This window comes from Danio rerio, chromosome 6 (assembly GCF_049306965.1).
Source record: "Danio rerio strain Tuebingen ecotype United States chromosome 6, GRCz12tu, whole genome shotgun sequence".
In the NCBI taxonomy this organism is placed as follows: domain Eukaryota; kingdom Metazoa; phylum Chordata; class Actinopteri; order Cypriniformes; family Danionidae; genus Danio; species Danio rerio.
This window is the reverse complement of record NC_133181.1, coordinates 36,668,236-36,682,181: the sequence shown is the minus strand read 5'-3', so window position 1 is coordinate 36,682,181 and position 13,946 is coordinate 36,668,236. Positions and strand designations below refer to the sequence as shown.

Sequence of the window (13,946 nt, the reverse complement as noted above, 5' to 3'; positions counted from 1 at the left end):
ATGACGTTTTAGCTCAGGTGTAAAAGACTTGCATAGATCATACGATCTGCAGGTTGGTTGACCTCCACATACAACTCTAGTCAATCGTGATTTTCTGCTCACTTGTCTTCTTTATCTCAAAATCTTGCTCCAGGTGAGGCTCGAACTCACAACCTCGGCATTGCTAAGCATCGTACTGTCTTATAAGTACCGCGCGCTGATCGATTGCGCCACTGGAGCTGTTGCACAATGTGATTCCTAAAAACAGCAATGATGATACAATCTACAGCTTAGTTATCATAGACAGATTAGTATCGCAGATACAATCAGCAAGTTTGTTGCTCTCCACAATCTACTCTGGACAGCACTAGCTTTCACCCCACTTTTCTTCTTTATCTAAAGACCATGCTCCAGGTGAGGCTCAAAGTCACAACCTCGGCATTGCTAAGCATTGTATTGTCTTATAAGTACTACACGCTTACCGATTGAGCCACTGGAGCTATTGCATGAAGTGATTTTAAACAATGCAGTGATTTCTAAAACATTCCTGATTCAGATCAGGCTTAGTCCCTTTATTAATCCGGGGTCGCCACAGCGGAATAAACCGCCAACTTATCCAGCACAATATTTACGCAGAAGATGCCCTTCCAGCCGCAACACATCTCTGGGAAAACAAATGACTAATATGCACTGGGATAATCTGTTTTTCATTAAACAGCTACTTGGTTATCTCAAAGCAGGCCGGCAGCCAGCCTGTTATAAATGGTCTTTTTCTAAAAATGTGGACTGTTGTAGCACTACTGTACGATCGGCGGAAGTTGGCTCGGGGTATTAAATTTTACCTGAAATGCGTCATGCGCCCATTGTTGTTGACACCTTGGAGTGAAAACAGACTGAACTTGAGGCCGGGTGACCTGGTCCGATAAAATCAATACACAGACAGCAATATCGTCCTTCTCGGAACCGCAACTGGCCATGGCGTGACTGCAGTATAACTCGCACGTCTCCCTCGTCAGCCATCATTCAACACGCGCGCGCTAACAGAAAATGGAAGACGCGTCTCTATAGCAACCTCTCGCGACACAACCTCTCCAATGAGGCGCCTCGTGATATTTGCAAACAAAACATATGGATCATTTTTATTATCATTTGACAGTAACGGAGGAACGCCGCGAAATGTAGTGAAGTAAGAGTACTGATTTTTCTCTAATATTTTACTTGAGTAAGAATAAAAGTACACACATTTAAATGTACTCAAAAAGTACACGTTACCCAATAATTTTACTTAAGTAAATGTAACGAAGGAAATGTAACTTGTTACTACCCACCTCTGCTGATAAGTCGGTTTATGGTAAAAGAACAGGAATTACTACATATAATATTAAAAAACTGAAAATATTATATGTTTAAATATTCAAAATAAAACAAATTTGAATACTAAATCATCTTTATTTTTTGAAGTGTGACATAAAATATTTCATATTCTCATTTAACATTTTTTTACAGTAAAACCAAAATCAATTGTAGCAGCACAACAGGATTTTGTGTTTGATTTTTTGTAAAACAAAAATGCTCTGTAGTGTAAATCATCATTTAAAACAGTCAAAATATGGTCAACTATTTGGTAGAGCAAGCAGTTAAAGGTTTAAGAATTTTAGATATTTGGTCTAGAAAACAACATGTCTACTTAAGAGCAGCATTTTCTTCAGTGTTCAAAGACATATTTTTTGAATGTCATTTTTGTAGTAAAAAAGCATAGACAATTTTTGTATTATTATTTTGTATTTTTAATGCACGTGTTCACACAATATTTATTTCAATAGTCTCTCTCACAGTTTCCTATTACTCTACAGACAGTCTATTGAAATGCATCGAGTTCGCCAGGAAAAAATTATGGTTATTTTGATTACTACGTAAGAGGCTACCAGAAACTAACTGATGCCATTTCAGTGTATTTGGCAGACAGAGAATACAGTGTTAGCAGTGCTGCCAGGTGTAAAGTGTGATAATTATATGTTAGCAAACTGGCAGAATCTGGCACAGGACCAGAGCTCCATGTACGGGCTTTCTAATGACATGTCAACCCACTCCTCTGGTGGCCTGGAAAGAACTTTAGTCAGCATATCAACACACTGAGGTTCTCTCTAAAAGTCACACAATACATTGCAGTCTTGCATCTCTCTGAAAAAAATCCAGAAGTTATCTGCTTCTTTGGTGTAGTTTTTGTGTGTTATTCTATAATTGCAGGTTTAGCGCCCTTAGTCTTTCTTTTTTCTTTCTTTTGTTTAAATAAAAGTATATGTTTAATTTCTAACTCAATGTCATTGATCAAAACATGCTAAAGGTCATAATAATATCATATTTTAGAGGTGAAAATCATGAATTTTTCGTTGTGCAAATTATATTACCATACCACAGTGTACCTTTAAATTGGTGAAAATATCCACCAGAATAATTTACAGGTACACTGTGGTATGGTTGTAGAAACTATGGCCAATTTAGTTTATTCAATTCATCTATAGCACATGTCTTTAGACTGGGGGAAACTGGAGCACCTGGAGGAAACCCACACAAACACAGGGAGAACATGCAAACTCTACACAAAATTTTTAGAAAAATAATAAGATGAAGGAAGGATAATCTGTTTGATTTGTATGATCTGACACACTGTAAGATATGTGTGTCCTCACAAATATTTACTTTAATCTGCTTATTCTTTTGATGAACTTAAACATGTTTAGTAAATCTTTAATTTTGAAATTACTGAAATTTACTTCAAGAATTAAGTAAATGGTACTAAACAAAGTAACTACATATAAATAAAAGTTCATATATTCTTAAACAATGTATTGTATGTCAATGATGTAAATCAATGATCCTAAAAAGTAAATTTCATTTACAGGATGTATTTACAATTCACTAGCATTTTTTGGTTTACTTTATCATCATCTATCATTTCTAAGAATCCTTTACAATTATAAAACCAAAAGCTAAACAAAACAACACATTATTTTGATTAAACTTTTTTTGATCACACTCCAGTTCATGCATAGAACAACAATTTTCGAAACATTACCAGGATGTTAACATAAACAAAAAACTCACATTTCAAAGATCACCTACATCTTTACTGAGCAATAGTTATGACACAGTGGCGTCCGTCATGTTTTAGGGTCATCTTAAAACATTTACGTTGTGTTTTGGTTTATTTTGTGCTGTGAGAAAATACAGCATGTTTTTAAAACGTGTTTGTCTTGTAAAAAATTTGAAGCATGTGTGCTGTCAAACAGATGAAGATCATTTTTTAATTTGCTGGAGTTTTTTGTAGTTGCACGTGTTTTCTCATGTCTTTCTTGGTACTATATTTCAGTAATTTCACAGGTTGAAGATTTACTTACCAAAAATGTGTAGATTATAGTAAAAGTATTTACAGTATGTCTGTCCCCAACAGTAATTTTGTTGAACATGACCCTTGTTACCCCAATAGAAAAAGCGAGCTTATTTAACAGACTTTTTACATATTTTTGATAGTGGGTTTTAAAGTCTTTCAATTGTGATTTCATTAGTGCCATGTGCACTTAGCCTTTATGCTAGCTAGCAAGTGGAGTTTTGGGCTAAAAGTTTAAAGTGGTAAATCTTGTTACTGTCAAACTGTGTTACCATGGTAGAATACATTCCATGAAATAATTTTCAGTAACAGCTTTAATAAACACCATCCATAAAGAACTTGGTTTTATGATTAAACACAAAAAAAGGAAAAAACTTTGTTTTACAACTACAACAAAGAGTTACTACAATTTTGTTACAATGTTTCAATGAGGTACAGGAAAGGTTTTCTCAGACTTATTTTCTGATACAAAGTCAGAGTAACAATGCTGACACTGTGGCAGAATTGTTAGAAACAAAGCTGAAAAACAATTCCTTAAAAAGTTTAAATGTTAGTAAGATAATCATAAGAGGTTTGTTTTTGGCAGTTCTGGTTCTAAAAAAATAATTTGTTAGCAAACTGTTTTTTTTTTTCCACTTTTTTATGACCTTTTTTACTCCTCAACTACAGAATGATTTTAACACTACAAAGAATTATTTAATCCAGGACAAAAGCAAATATTATTTAGGATCCAGTGACATGATGGTCATGTTAGATACAGTTGAAGTCAGAATTATTAGCCACCCTTTGATTTTTTTTTTCTTTTTCAAATATTTCCTAAATAATGTTTAACAAAGCAATTTTCAAAGTATGTCTGATAAAAAAAAATTCTTCTGGGAAAAAGTCTTATTTGTTTTATTTTGGCTAGAATAAAAGCAGTTTAAATAAAAAAAAAAATTTTTAAGGTCAAAATTATTAGCCCCTTTAAGCTGTTTTTTTTTTTCAATAGTCCACAGAACAAACCATTGTTATACAATAACTTGCCTAATTACCCTAACCTGGCTAGTTAATCTTATTAACCTAGTAAAGCATTTAAATGTCACTTTAAGCTGTATAGAAGTGTCTTGAAAAATATCTAGTCAAATATTATTTACTGTCATCATGGCAAAGATAAAAATAAATCTATTTTCAGTAATGACTTATTAAAACAGTTATGTTTAGGGAAAAAAATCTCATCTCCGTTAAACAGAAATTTGGAAAAAAGGCGGTTGGGGGGTGGAGGTGGGTAATATTTCTGACTTCAACTGTATGTGATTCTGAAATCCCCTTTAAAACCCAGAAGACCATCTGCAAATGTTAGAAGAGAAAATGGCACTGAAGTACTTGTTCAGCTTTCACCTACAGTTGTTTCAATCCTCCATCATTCAACTCACGCCAACTGATTGCATTAACCAAATGACTTTAAAATTCTCCTCCCCTCACCCCGTCTCTTTTAGATTGCCATGTATGATAAAGGGATTAAAGATGCATGATTTATTGTGATTAATATGATGGACTGTCGGGGGGCACATTTGGCTTCTGAAGTGTTGAGAGTTGACTGTAAAGGTTTAATGGGACGTCTATGAGTCTCTTTGAACTTAATGAGCCCATCAGTCTCGATTTGATGGATAGCAGCCACTGCGCTACTTTAAGTGCTCTCAGTAGTTCTCCTGTTTGAAATATTTGAAGATAACCCAAAATTGTCTGACTTTTATTTAAGGAAAAAGTATGATCTTTTAAGTATATTGCAGGAAAAGTGGTCTATGATTAAAGTTTCCCTATTTTGCATATAAGTAATGATATAAGTAATGACAGTACAAATATATCTAAAATGTAACATTTAAATCTGTTTCTTTTAGACAATGACATATTATTTAATTTATTTTTTAAGGTCTAGGCTTGAACTAGTAACAACTTTAAAAATCTTTTTATCAAATGGATTTCTTCTTTCCAGGATTTTCTTCTTTGATAATCACCTTTAAGACAAGATACTTATTGTTAATATATTGAATTGTATTGTTCCTTACTGCCAAATTATTGGTTTAGTTTTCCAAATGTGTCCACTGAAAATAATTCCCAAGTTGACTCTACCCAATTTTCCATTTGTCAGAAAAGAATTCCCAGCATTCCAGGCAAACAAGTGGAAAAATGAACTGATGATAAGATTGATCCTGGGCTTTTGGACTGCTTCGTACACACAGGACACCCAAACACAGGCTCTTTACTCACACCACCTACTCTGGACATGAGCCCAAACAGGCCCGTCTCTCAAATGATCCTCTGCAAACACAAGCCGGCCTCTCTGAAGAAACCCAATCCCTCTTTTGTCGCCAAGTAGTAAGTGGTAGTTGAAGACAGATCTGACATTTAGCTGGCTCATCACCTCGAAGAAGAGGAACCGTCTGTTCTGATTTCTGCTGTTCTCAAGACAAATGGGCCAGTTTATTTAACAGCCTGCTCTTATTCCATGGGAATTAATATTTAAAACAAACCAAAAAGAAAAGAAAAAAAACTAAAGATTGGGATGTAGACACGCAACGACAGATAAACAGATAGATAGATTAACAGATAGACAGAAAGACAGATAGATAAATACAGATAGACAGACAGAAAGACGGATAAACAGATAGAAGATAGACAGATAGACAGACAGAATGAAAGACAGGCAGAACTTTGTGTGTGTAGCCTACAGAAGATCTTTTTTTTTTTTTTGGAAAATTGGCTTTTCAAATAAATGTATCTTGATTTTAACAATCTTTACACTGTGAATATTTATATTTACAGTGATCAATTTGTCCTGACAACAACATGTTCAGTGTAATTTTAACTTATTAAACTAATAAACTTAATTTTATTAGTTATTTTTTATTAATATCTTATTTATAAGTTACACAAGCTGTTTTAAGTCAGTTTAACCTAATATAAGTTTAAAGGACTTTTTTTTTAAGTGTAGAAATTTGTAGTGGGAAACTTTTTTTTTAAAGGTTTTCATATACAGATATTTAGTCATCGCCTGAACAAAATATTAACAATTAAGTAAGTTCATGCATACATATAATAAAGTTAATTAAAAGTTGTTTATGTAGTTATGCTTTGTTTTCTTCCTGCCCCACGGATTTAAGTTTAATCACATATTTTATTTATATATATATATATATATATATATATATATATATATATATATATATATATATATATATATATATATATATTTTTTTTTTTTTTTTTGCAAAATAAATAAATAAATAATCATTTTGTTTCCTTTAATGTCCTTGTTAGATAATGTTTTTGTGCTGCATTTGTACTACAAAAGAAGACAAAATGAATGATAAAATCAATTTATTTATTGTTTTTTATTATAAAAGCAGTATTTTATTATAAAAGAAGCAACATAACAAATTAAATATTAATAAATATTAAGTTTTGTTTTCTGAATAAAAAAAAATTACTTATAGATGGACAGATGGACAGAGATAGATACACTAGATATAATGTGTGCCCTAAATTACATACTTACGCACTATTCACTATTCACACTGAAAACTCGGTGATACCCGGTCAACTGGAAGTGGGATATGCACATCAATATACAGTGGTGCATAATAACAAATTACAAATAATCAAATTACTGTAATTGAGTAGGTTTTCTCAGATATTGTAATTTACTAAGTAGTTTTAAAACTGTTTACTTTTATTTTCTCGAGTACATTTTTAGTACTGTATCTGTACTTTTACTCCACTTCTTTCCTTCAACCTGCAGTCACAATTTTTAGTTGTCTATGGGGATTAGAAAAATCAGTCCTGTCATTCCTGTCCAATCAAATCGCACATAGACGGAAAATCTCACCATAGTGAACTACCTTAAGACATGGGCGATTTAAAATTGCACCAAACGGTTTGGAAGCATTAAAATTGTCCAAGAAGATGTCCAAGAAGATGTCCATGGTAAGAAGTTGACGGATGTATTTTGTATGATGACCAAAATGGCCGTAAACACCCAGCAGGCACAAGATGTTGTGGAAATAAAAAGATGGAAATGAAAATCGGGTTGACGTCAGTACGCAACATCAGACCAACATCAATGTCTAACCAAAAACCAACCAAATATCAACATCTAATGATGTCACAGCAGTTGTGTGGACGTTACCACGATGACATCTATCAGATGTTAGATTTTGGTTGCCATACCTGATGAATAAATGTCAGTATTTGACGCCAAAATGACATTGATTTAGGATGTTGACTTAACATTGGATTTTGGTCACTTTCTAACACAACCTAAAATCGACCAAATAGCGATGTCATTTGACATCATTATTGGACATCAAAATAACATTGTCCTTAGACTCTGGCTAAATCTAACCGAATATTAACATCTTATGACATTGTGTGGTCTTATGACATTACTGCTGGGCAATAACTAGATGCACTACAGAATGTTACGTTCACACACACATGCACAAATTACATGTAAATGCATCAGCTTTTCACAGCATAATACTCACTACTCCTAGGTACTTATGAAAGGGCTACTTATTACTCACACTTTAAGTAATATTTACAACAGATACTTTTACTCTACTTGCACTACATTTATAGTGCATATGTGCGTAGTGTGCCATTTTGGATGCAGCTACAGTAGACAGACAGACAGACAGATAGATAGACAGACGATAGATAGATAGATAGATAGATAGATAGATAGATAGATAGATAGATAGATAGATAGATAGATAGATAGATAGATAGATAGATAGATAGAAAAGACTAAAAGATGATGTCATCTCTGCCTCTAAATTCGCAATTTAAACTACAGTGTCCCATGATCATGCTCAGCTTGTAATATACTGTGTCCACTGACATTTACTGCTATCAAAATCCCATTAAGACATGCTGCCTGATAAGAAGTCTTAATGAGTGAACTTTGGAAACTCTCTCACGCAGAAGACAGCAAGGCGGCGACCAAGTGCACTCTATAGTCCATCAAATGCTCTTTAAGTAATCAAACCACTCCGTTCCTCAATCCTTTCCTCTGCTTCACCTGTCAGAAGTGCTCAAGTCCCACACATGACGAGTAGCGAGTACTACTGCAAATCCCCACGCCGTAGATCCTTTTCCCAAACAAACGCCACTTGAGGAAAGAATGTGAGACAAGCAGCAAGCTGTTTGTTTTTATTCTTCTGGACATCCTCTTAGGAGCAAAGAAAGTGACAGTTACAGAAATCTCTCTTGTTATGTTTTAAGGCCAAGGGGAATGAGGAAAATTGGAACATATGTTTTATGTGACATACTCGCTGAAATTTGCTATTAGCGGTTGCATCAAAGAAAAATGTGTGTGTGTGTGTGTGTGTGTGTGTGTGTGTGTGTGTGTGTGTGTGTGTGTGTGTGAAAGAGAGAGAGACACAAATTTGTATAACTGCATGTATGACATGGGTATTACAAGAAGAAAGTGACTTATGAGGACATTGCACATGTCCCCATTTTCAAGAGCCTTATAAATAATACATAATAAGTAAAAATGCACACACTTTCCTGTGAGGGTTGGGTTAAGGAATAGGGTTTGGGTAGTGCAATATAATATACTGTAGTTTGTACAGTAAATAGAATGGAATACATTGAGCAAACCAATGCAAGGTGCCTACAATTCACAAAAAAAACAAAAAAAAAAAAACATGTACTTTATATTATTTACATTGTGGGGACCAAATGTATCCACAAAAATAGCAATGAGTAAATTTTGACCAGGTGGAAACATTTTTGGGCCCTATGAGACAAATGGCACATAAATCATAGTATTTGGGATGTAGACTCATTGCATAAGTCACTGCATTTGGGAACAGAGATGAGGTTCTCAGGGTGAATGTGTACTTTGGCTCTAAGAGTCAAAAAAAAAGGTCAAGAATCTTGGTGTGGTTCTGGAGTCAGATATGAGTTTCAGTAATCATGACAAAGCAGTACGTAAATCAGCATATTATCATCTGTAAAATTAGATGCTTTTCTACATTGAGGACTAAGAGAAACTTGTTTATGCTTATATCACCAGTAGGGTGGATTACTGTAATAGACTTCTCACTGGCCTCCCCAAAAAGACAGTCAGAAAGTTGCAGCTCATGCAGAAGGCTGCTGCCAGGATTCTTATCAGCAGCAGAAATTAGAGCGCATTACACCTGTCCTCAGGTCTTTACACTGGCTCCCAGTTACAATCAGAATAGATTTTAAAGCATAACTACTTGTTATAAATCGCTAAATGGCAGATGACCTCAATACATTACAGCAGGGGTGCTCAACCATGTTCCTGGAGATCTACAGTCCTGTAGATTTCAGTTGCTACCCATTTCAAACACACCTGCCTGTAATTATCAAGTGCTGTTCTGGTCCTAATTAATTGGTTCAGGTGTGTTTGATCAGAGTGAGAGCTGTGTTTTGCAGGAAGGTAGATCTCCAGGAACAGGATTGAGCAGCCCTGCATTACAGGATGTGCTCACTGAATATAAACCTAACAGATCACTCAGATCTTAAAGATCAAGTACATTAGAAATTCCAAGAGTTCAGTCAAAGCAGGGTGAATCGGCCTTTAGCCACTATGCCCCCCCTGCTGGAACCAGAAGAAATGATCAGATGTGCTCCAACATTAGGCACATTCAAATCAAGAAATCCTCTGTTTAGCTGTGCCTTTACTAAATGAGCACTAGACTACGGCCGACAGATCACACTTGTATGTCTTTCTTTTCTTTTTCATTCCTTCAAAACCTATTTTAACTTGTTTAATCAGTTTGTCTTATACTTTATTATTTTATTCCAGTTTATGTAAAGCACTTTGAATTACCACTGTGTATGAAATGTGCTATATAAATAAACTTGCATTGCTAAAATCACACAGATTAAAGTATTTTGAAAATCTAAAAACGCAGAATGTTTCTTGTAAGATAGCTGTACAAGTGTGTGTGTGTGTGTGTGTGTGTGTGTGTGTGTGTGTGTGTGTGTGTGTGTGTGTGTGTGTGTGTGTGTGTGTGTGTGTGTTTCTATGTTTAGCTGTCAGAAGAGCAGAAGTCAGAGTGTCGACACTCGATAAGCTTCTGAAGTCCAGACGCAGTTTTCGCCAATCAGATAAAAGAAAGCATCAAGTGCCAATGTAAGTTAACGCTGTTAAATTCACAAATGTCAAACTAATAACCGCAGGCGATCATGTTACAGCAAACTAAAACAAACCATAAAGGGTGTCACTTAATCTTTTCTGGGTAATCTGAATTGATGATCTTTTGTCAGTCCTTGTGGAGTTTGAAATGACTCATAAAACTGGCAAAACATAACAGAAAGCCAAAAAGAATATATATGAGACGCGGTGTTAGCACAATGCTGTCTGACAAGAAAAAGTTGGCTTATTATTTTATATAGCTTATAGACAGACCATAATAACTAGAGAAAAAAAATTACAATAAATAGCTTGTGATTCAGCATGCCAACAACCTCTTGGGTATCAATGAATAGACAAAAGATGCTCTGGTCCAGTTCACGCACAGGGCTTACCTTAAAGGAATAGGCCAGCCAGAAAAAGTGCAAATTCTCCAATCATTTTTTTTTTTTTACCTCATTTACTTTATGCCATAGTTGGAAAAATAAATTATCAGCCCTGGCACTGTAGCCACATCAGCCCACATTACCACACCAACACAACCCCACCCACGGACACGCACATTCAGTATTTATTTTGGTGTACAAATGGTAAAATAATATGACATTCTTGTCAGATTTTGATAACGTCCGGGTGACCTCGGATTGGGTCGGCCAATCTTGAAATCAGACGGCCGTCGCTGATTGGACCAAATGCTTAACATTAATTATTATTATTATTATTATTTTATTTTATTTTTTAATCAGCATCATAATATCACATCTAGCAAGAGATAAAAGCTGCCTGCACGTAAAAACAATACATATAAAAAAAAAAACAAGAAAAAAAAACAGACCGGCCCACATTTAAAAATTGGTCCGGCCCTTCTGGCATTTGCCAGAATTGCCAGATGGCCAGTCCGCCCCTGTATGGAAGTAAATGGGTGGTGAAATCTGTTTGGTTACTGACATTCTTTCAAATGCTTTACTTTGCATTCAGCAAGCCTAAACCCTAACATAACCCTAATATATCCTTTAAACCAGGACTAGGCCTTTGTTAAGTTATGGAGTATTTAAACAAATTTTATTAAAATGACCTTTTTATTTTACTAATTTAAGATATATCAAGGCAAGCTTTAAGCTCCCTGTCTGTGACATCTGTACACTGTAAGTAGATCCTGATTATGCTTTTTGCAAAGGGTTGAGAAGTTTTTGTCTCTCCAGACCACTAGGAGGCAGTGCGCCCCAACACAGCAGGTACTCTCAGACCACAGTTGTCATAACACACACCAAGTTTGGTGTGAATACATCAATACATTACAAAGTTTTTGCCTCTACGTTAAATTTGATCACAAGTTAATCAAAAACGTTTGTCTAATCAACTTGAATACCATAAATTTTGGTCAGCAAGGTCTGTAGATTATGTGATTCAATTTTGGTGAAAATCGGACAAATGGCCCAGGATGAGATCTTTCAAATAGGTTTTATTAAAAATTCGAAATAGAGAAAAAATGTTCATGATGTCATTGAGTCCATTTGAATCAGCAAAGGATTCAGAGGAAAAAGATTTTTGATTGTAGCCCATTTGGTTCTAAAGTTATAACGATAAACATAAGGCAAACTTTGGACAAGTGGTGGTGCTAGAGAGTTTGAGATAGAGAGTCAAAATTTGTTGTGAGTGAAGATGAGACTGTCAGTGTGCCAAAGTTTGCGCAAATGCCACAAATGGTTAATATGAATGCTGTAGACTCCCAGAGCAGAAGAAGAAGAAGAAGCGGAAGAAGAAGAGGTAACACTTCATTTTGATGGTCCATTTGAGTATTAGTACACAGCTTAATTTCTGTTGATACTGCTACTAAACAGACATTTAACTGACTTTAAGAAACTTTACGAGTACATGTCAACTTACACTAACCCTAAACCTAACCCCAACCAAACAGTACTTACAATCTAATGAGAATTAGTTGGCATGTAAATGCAATGTACTGTAACTTCATGTACAATTCAACAAATGAACCATCAAAATAAAGGGTGCCCGTAGAAGAAGAAGCCAATAGAATAATAAGAACCGTAACGGATACAATAGGTACCTATGCACCTTCAGTGCTTGCCCCCTAAATATGAAACCTATGCAGACACACAGACTCTACTGAGACCTATGGTATGCAATGAGAGACTAGAGATGTGTTGCGAGATGTGCTGTGAAAGACTATGTGATGTGCAGTAAGAGACTATGATGTCCTGTGACTGAGAGATGTCTATGAGAGACTAAGAGAGAATAGTAATGACTATGAGAGACAACTACGAGGGAATAGTGATGTCCTGTGACCTATTTTCAAGTCATTCATAGGAAGGACTTCCACATTTCCCATTCATTTATGGCTTAGATAAACTTCAGAACTTCTCATTTATTTTCTTCATGCTGCATGTCTGTTCTCTATGTTTGATCATAGTGTAAACACAAATTAAAGTGGAAATTAAAGTTAAAATGTAACTGTTTTGTGCTATGGGACTCACAACTAAAGTTTCTTGAATTTAAAAATGTTGAAGATCACAATATTTCTGACACAAATCTAAATGTTTCTTTTATTTTAATCTCCAGAGTGCGTCTCATTTTGGTGTGCCTTTAACTTTTCCCATTAACAGAAAACATGCTGAGGCTGCGGGAATGCTTAAAAAGCAGTGCCAATCTGATTTTTCAAAAGAGTTTCCCATGACCGAGTGGCGTCTCCAGTGGGCCTCGATGATGGCGAGTGTATAGAGAACAATCAGTGGCATCAGTGGTGTATGACTCCAGGGGTTTATCTAGCAGATAGAGATTTCGCAGTCGCTCCTTTTCTGTGACTGAGGGAATAAAGCTTTATTTCAGCTGAAGGTGGGCGACAAGAATGATGGTAGGTGCATTTATCTGAACCCTAACATACACTTACTCACACCTAAACAAACACTCGCATACGTGTTCACATTGTGTCTTTGTGTATGAGATAGAGTATTATCATGCTGTGCGTGTAGACAATAGGCCTTGAGCGAGTGTGTGTTTATGTTTCGGCACAGATTGTGGTTATGGATGACTGCTAGTCACAGACATAGCATGGACCCATGGTTAGATGTGCTGGAAAACTTTCTCACGTTCCTAAATCTCTCACTAGCATCTGTAAAACGAAGCAACAGTTTGGTGTGACAGAAAGAGTGGGAAAAATTATTGGAAGTCATTTTCAAAATGTTAAAAATACTTGATGTGACGACACATAATTTGTGTTTACAAACTAAATAGAAAGCTAAATGAGCCTTAATATTAAAAATTCGTATCCAGTTATATATACAGTCAGAATTATTAGCCTCCCTTTGATTTTTTTCTTTTTTAAATATTTCCCAAATGATGTTTAACCGAGCATGGACATTTTCAAAGTGTGTCTGATGTTTTTTTTTTTTCTGGAGAAAGTCTTATTTG

The 13,946-nt window shown here is 35.2% G+C and overlaps 1 long non-coding RNA gene and 1 other non-coding gene across 2 annotated transcripts in view; both read right to left on the bottom strand.

Moving 5' to 3' along the window:
• The window catches only part of LOC141386313 (uncharacterized), a 152,329-nt gene that overhangs the window by 94,670 nt on the left and 43,713 nt on the right, over positions 1–13,946 (bottom strand). The window lies entirely within an intron of this gene.
• trnai-uau (transfer RNA isoleucine (anticodon UAU)) lies at positions 126–219 on the bottom strand. The gene is made up of 2 exons: positions 182–219; positions 126–161 (listed from the first exon to the last, which is right to left on the bottom strand). It is a non-coding gene; the product is annotated as a tRNA-Ile (tRNA).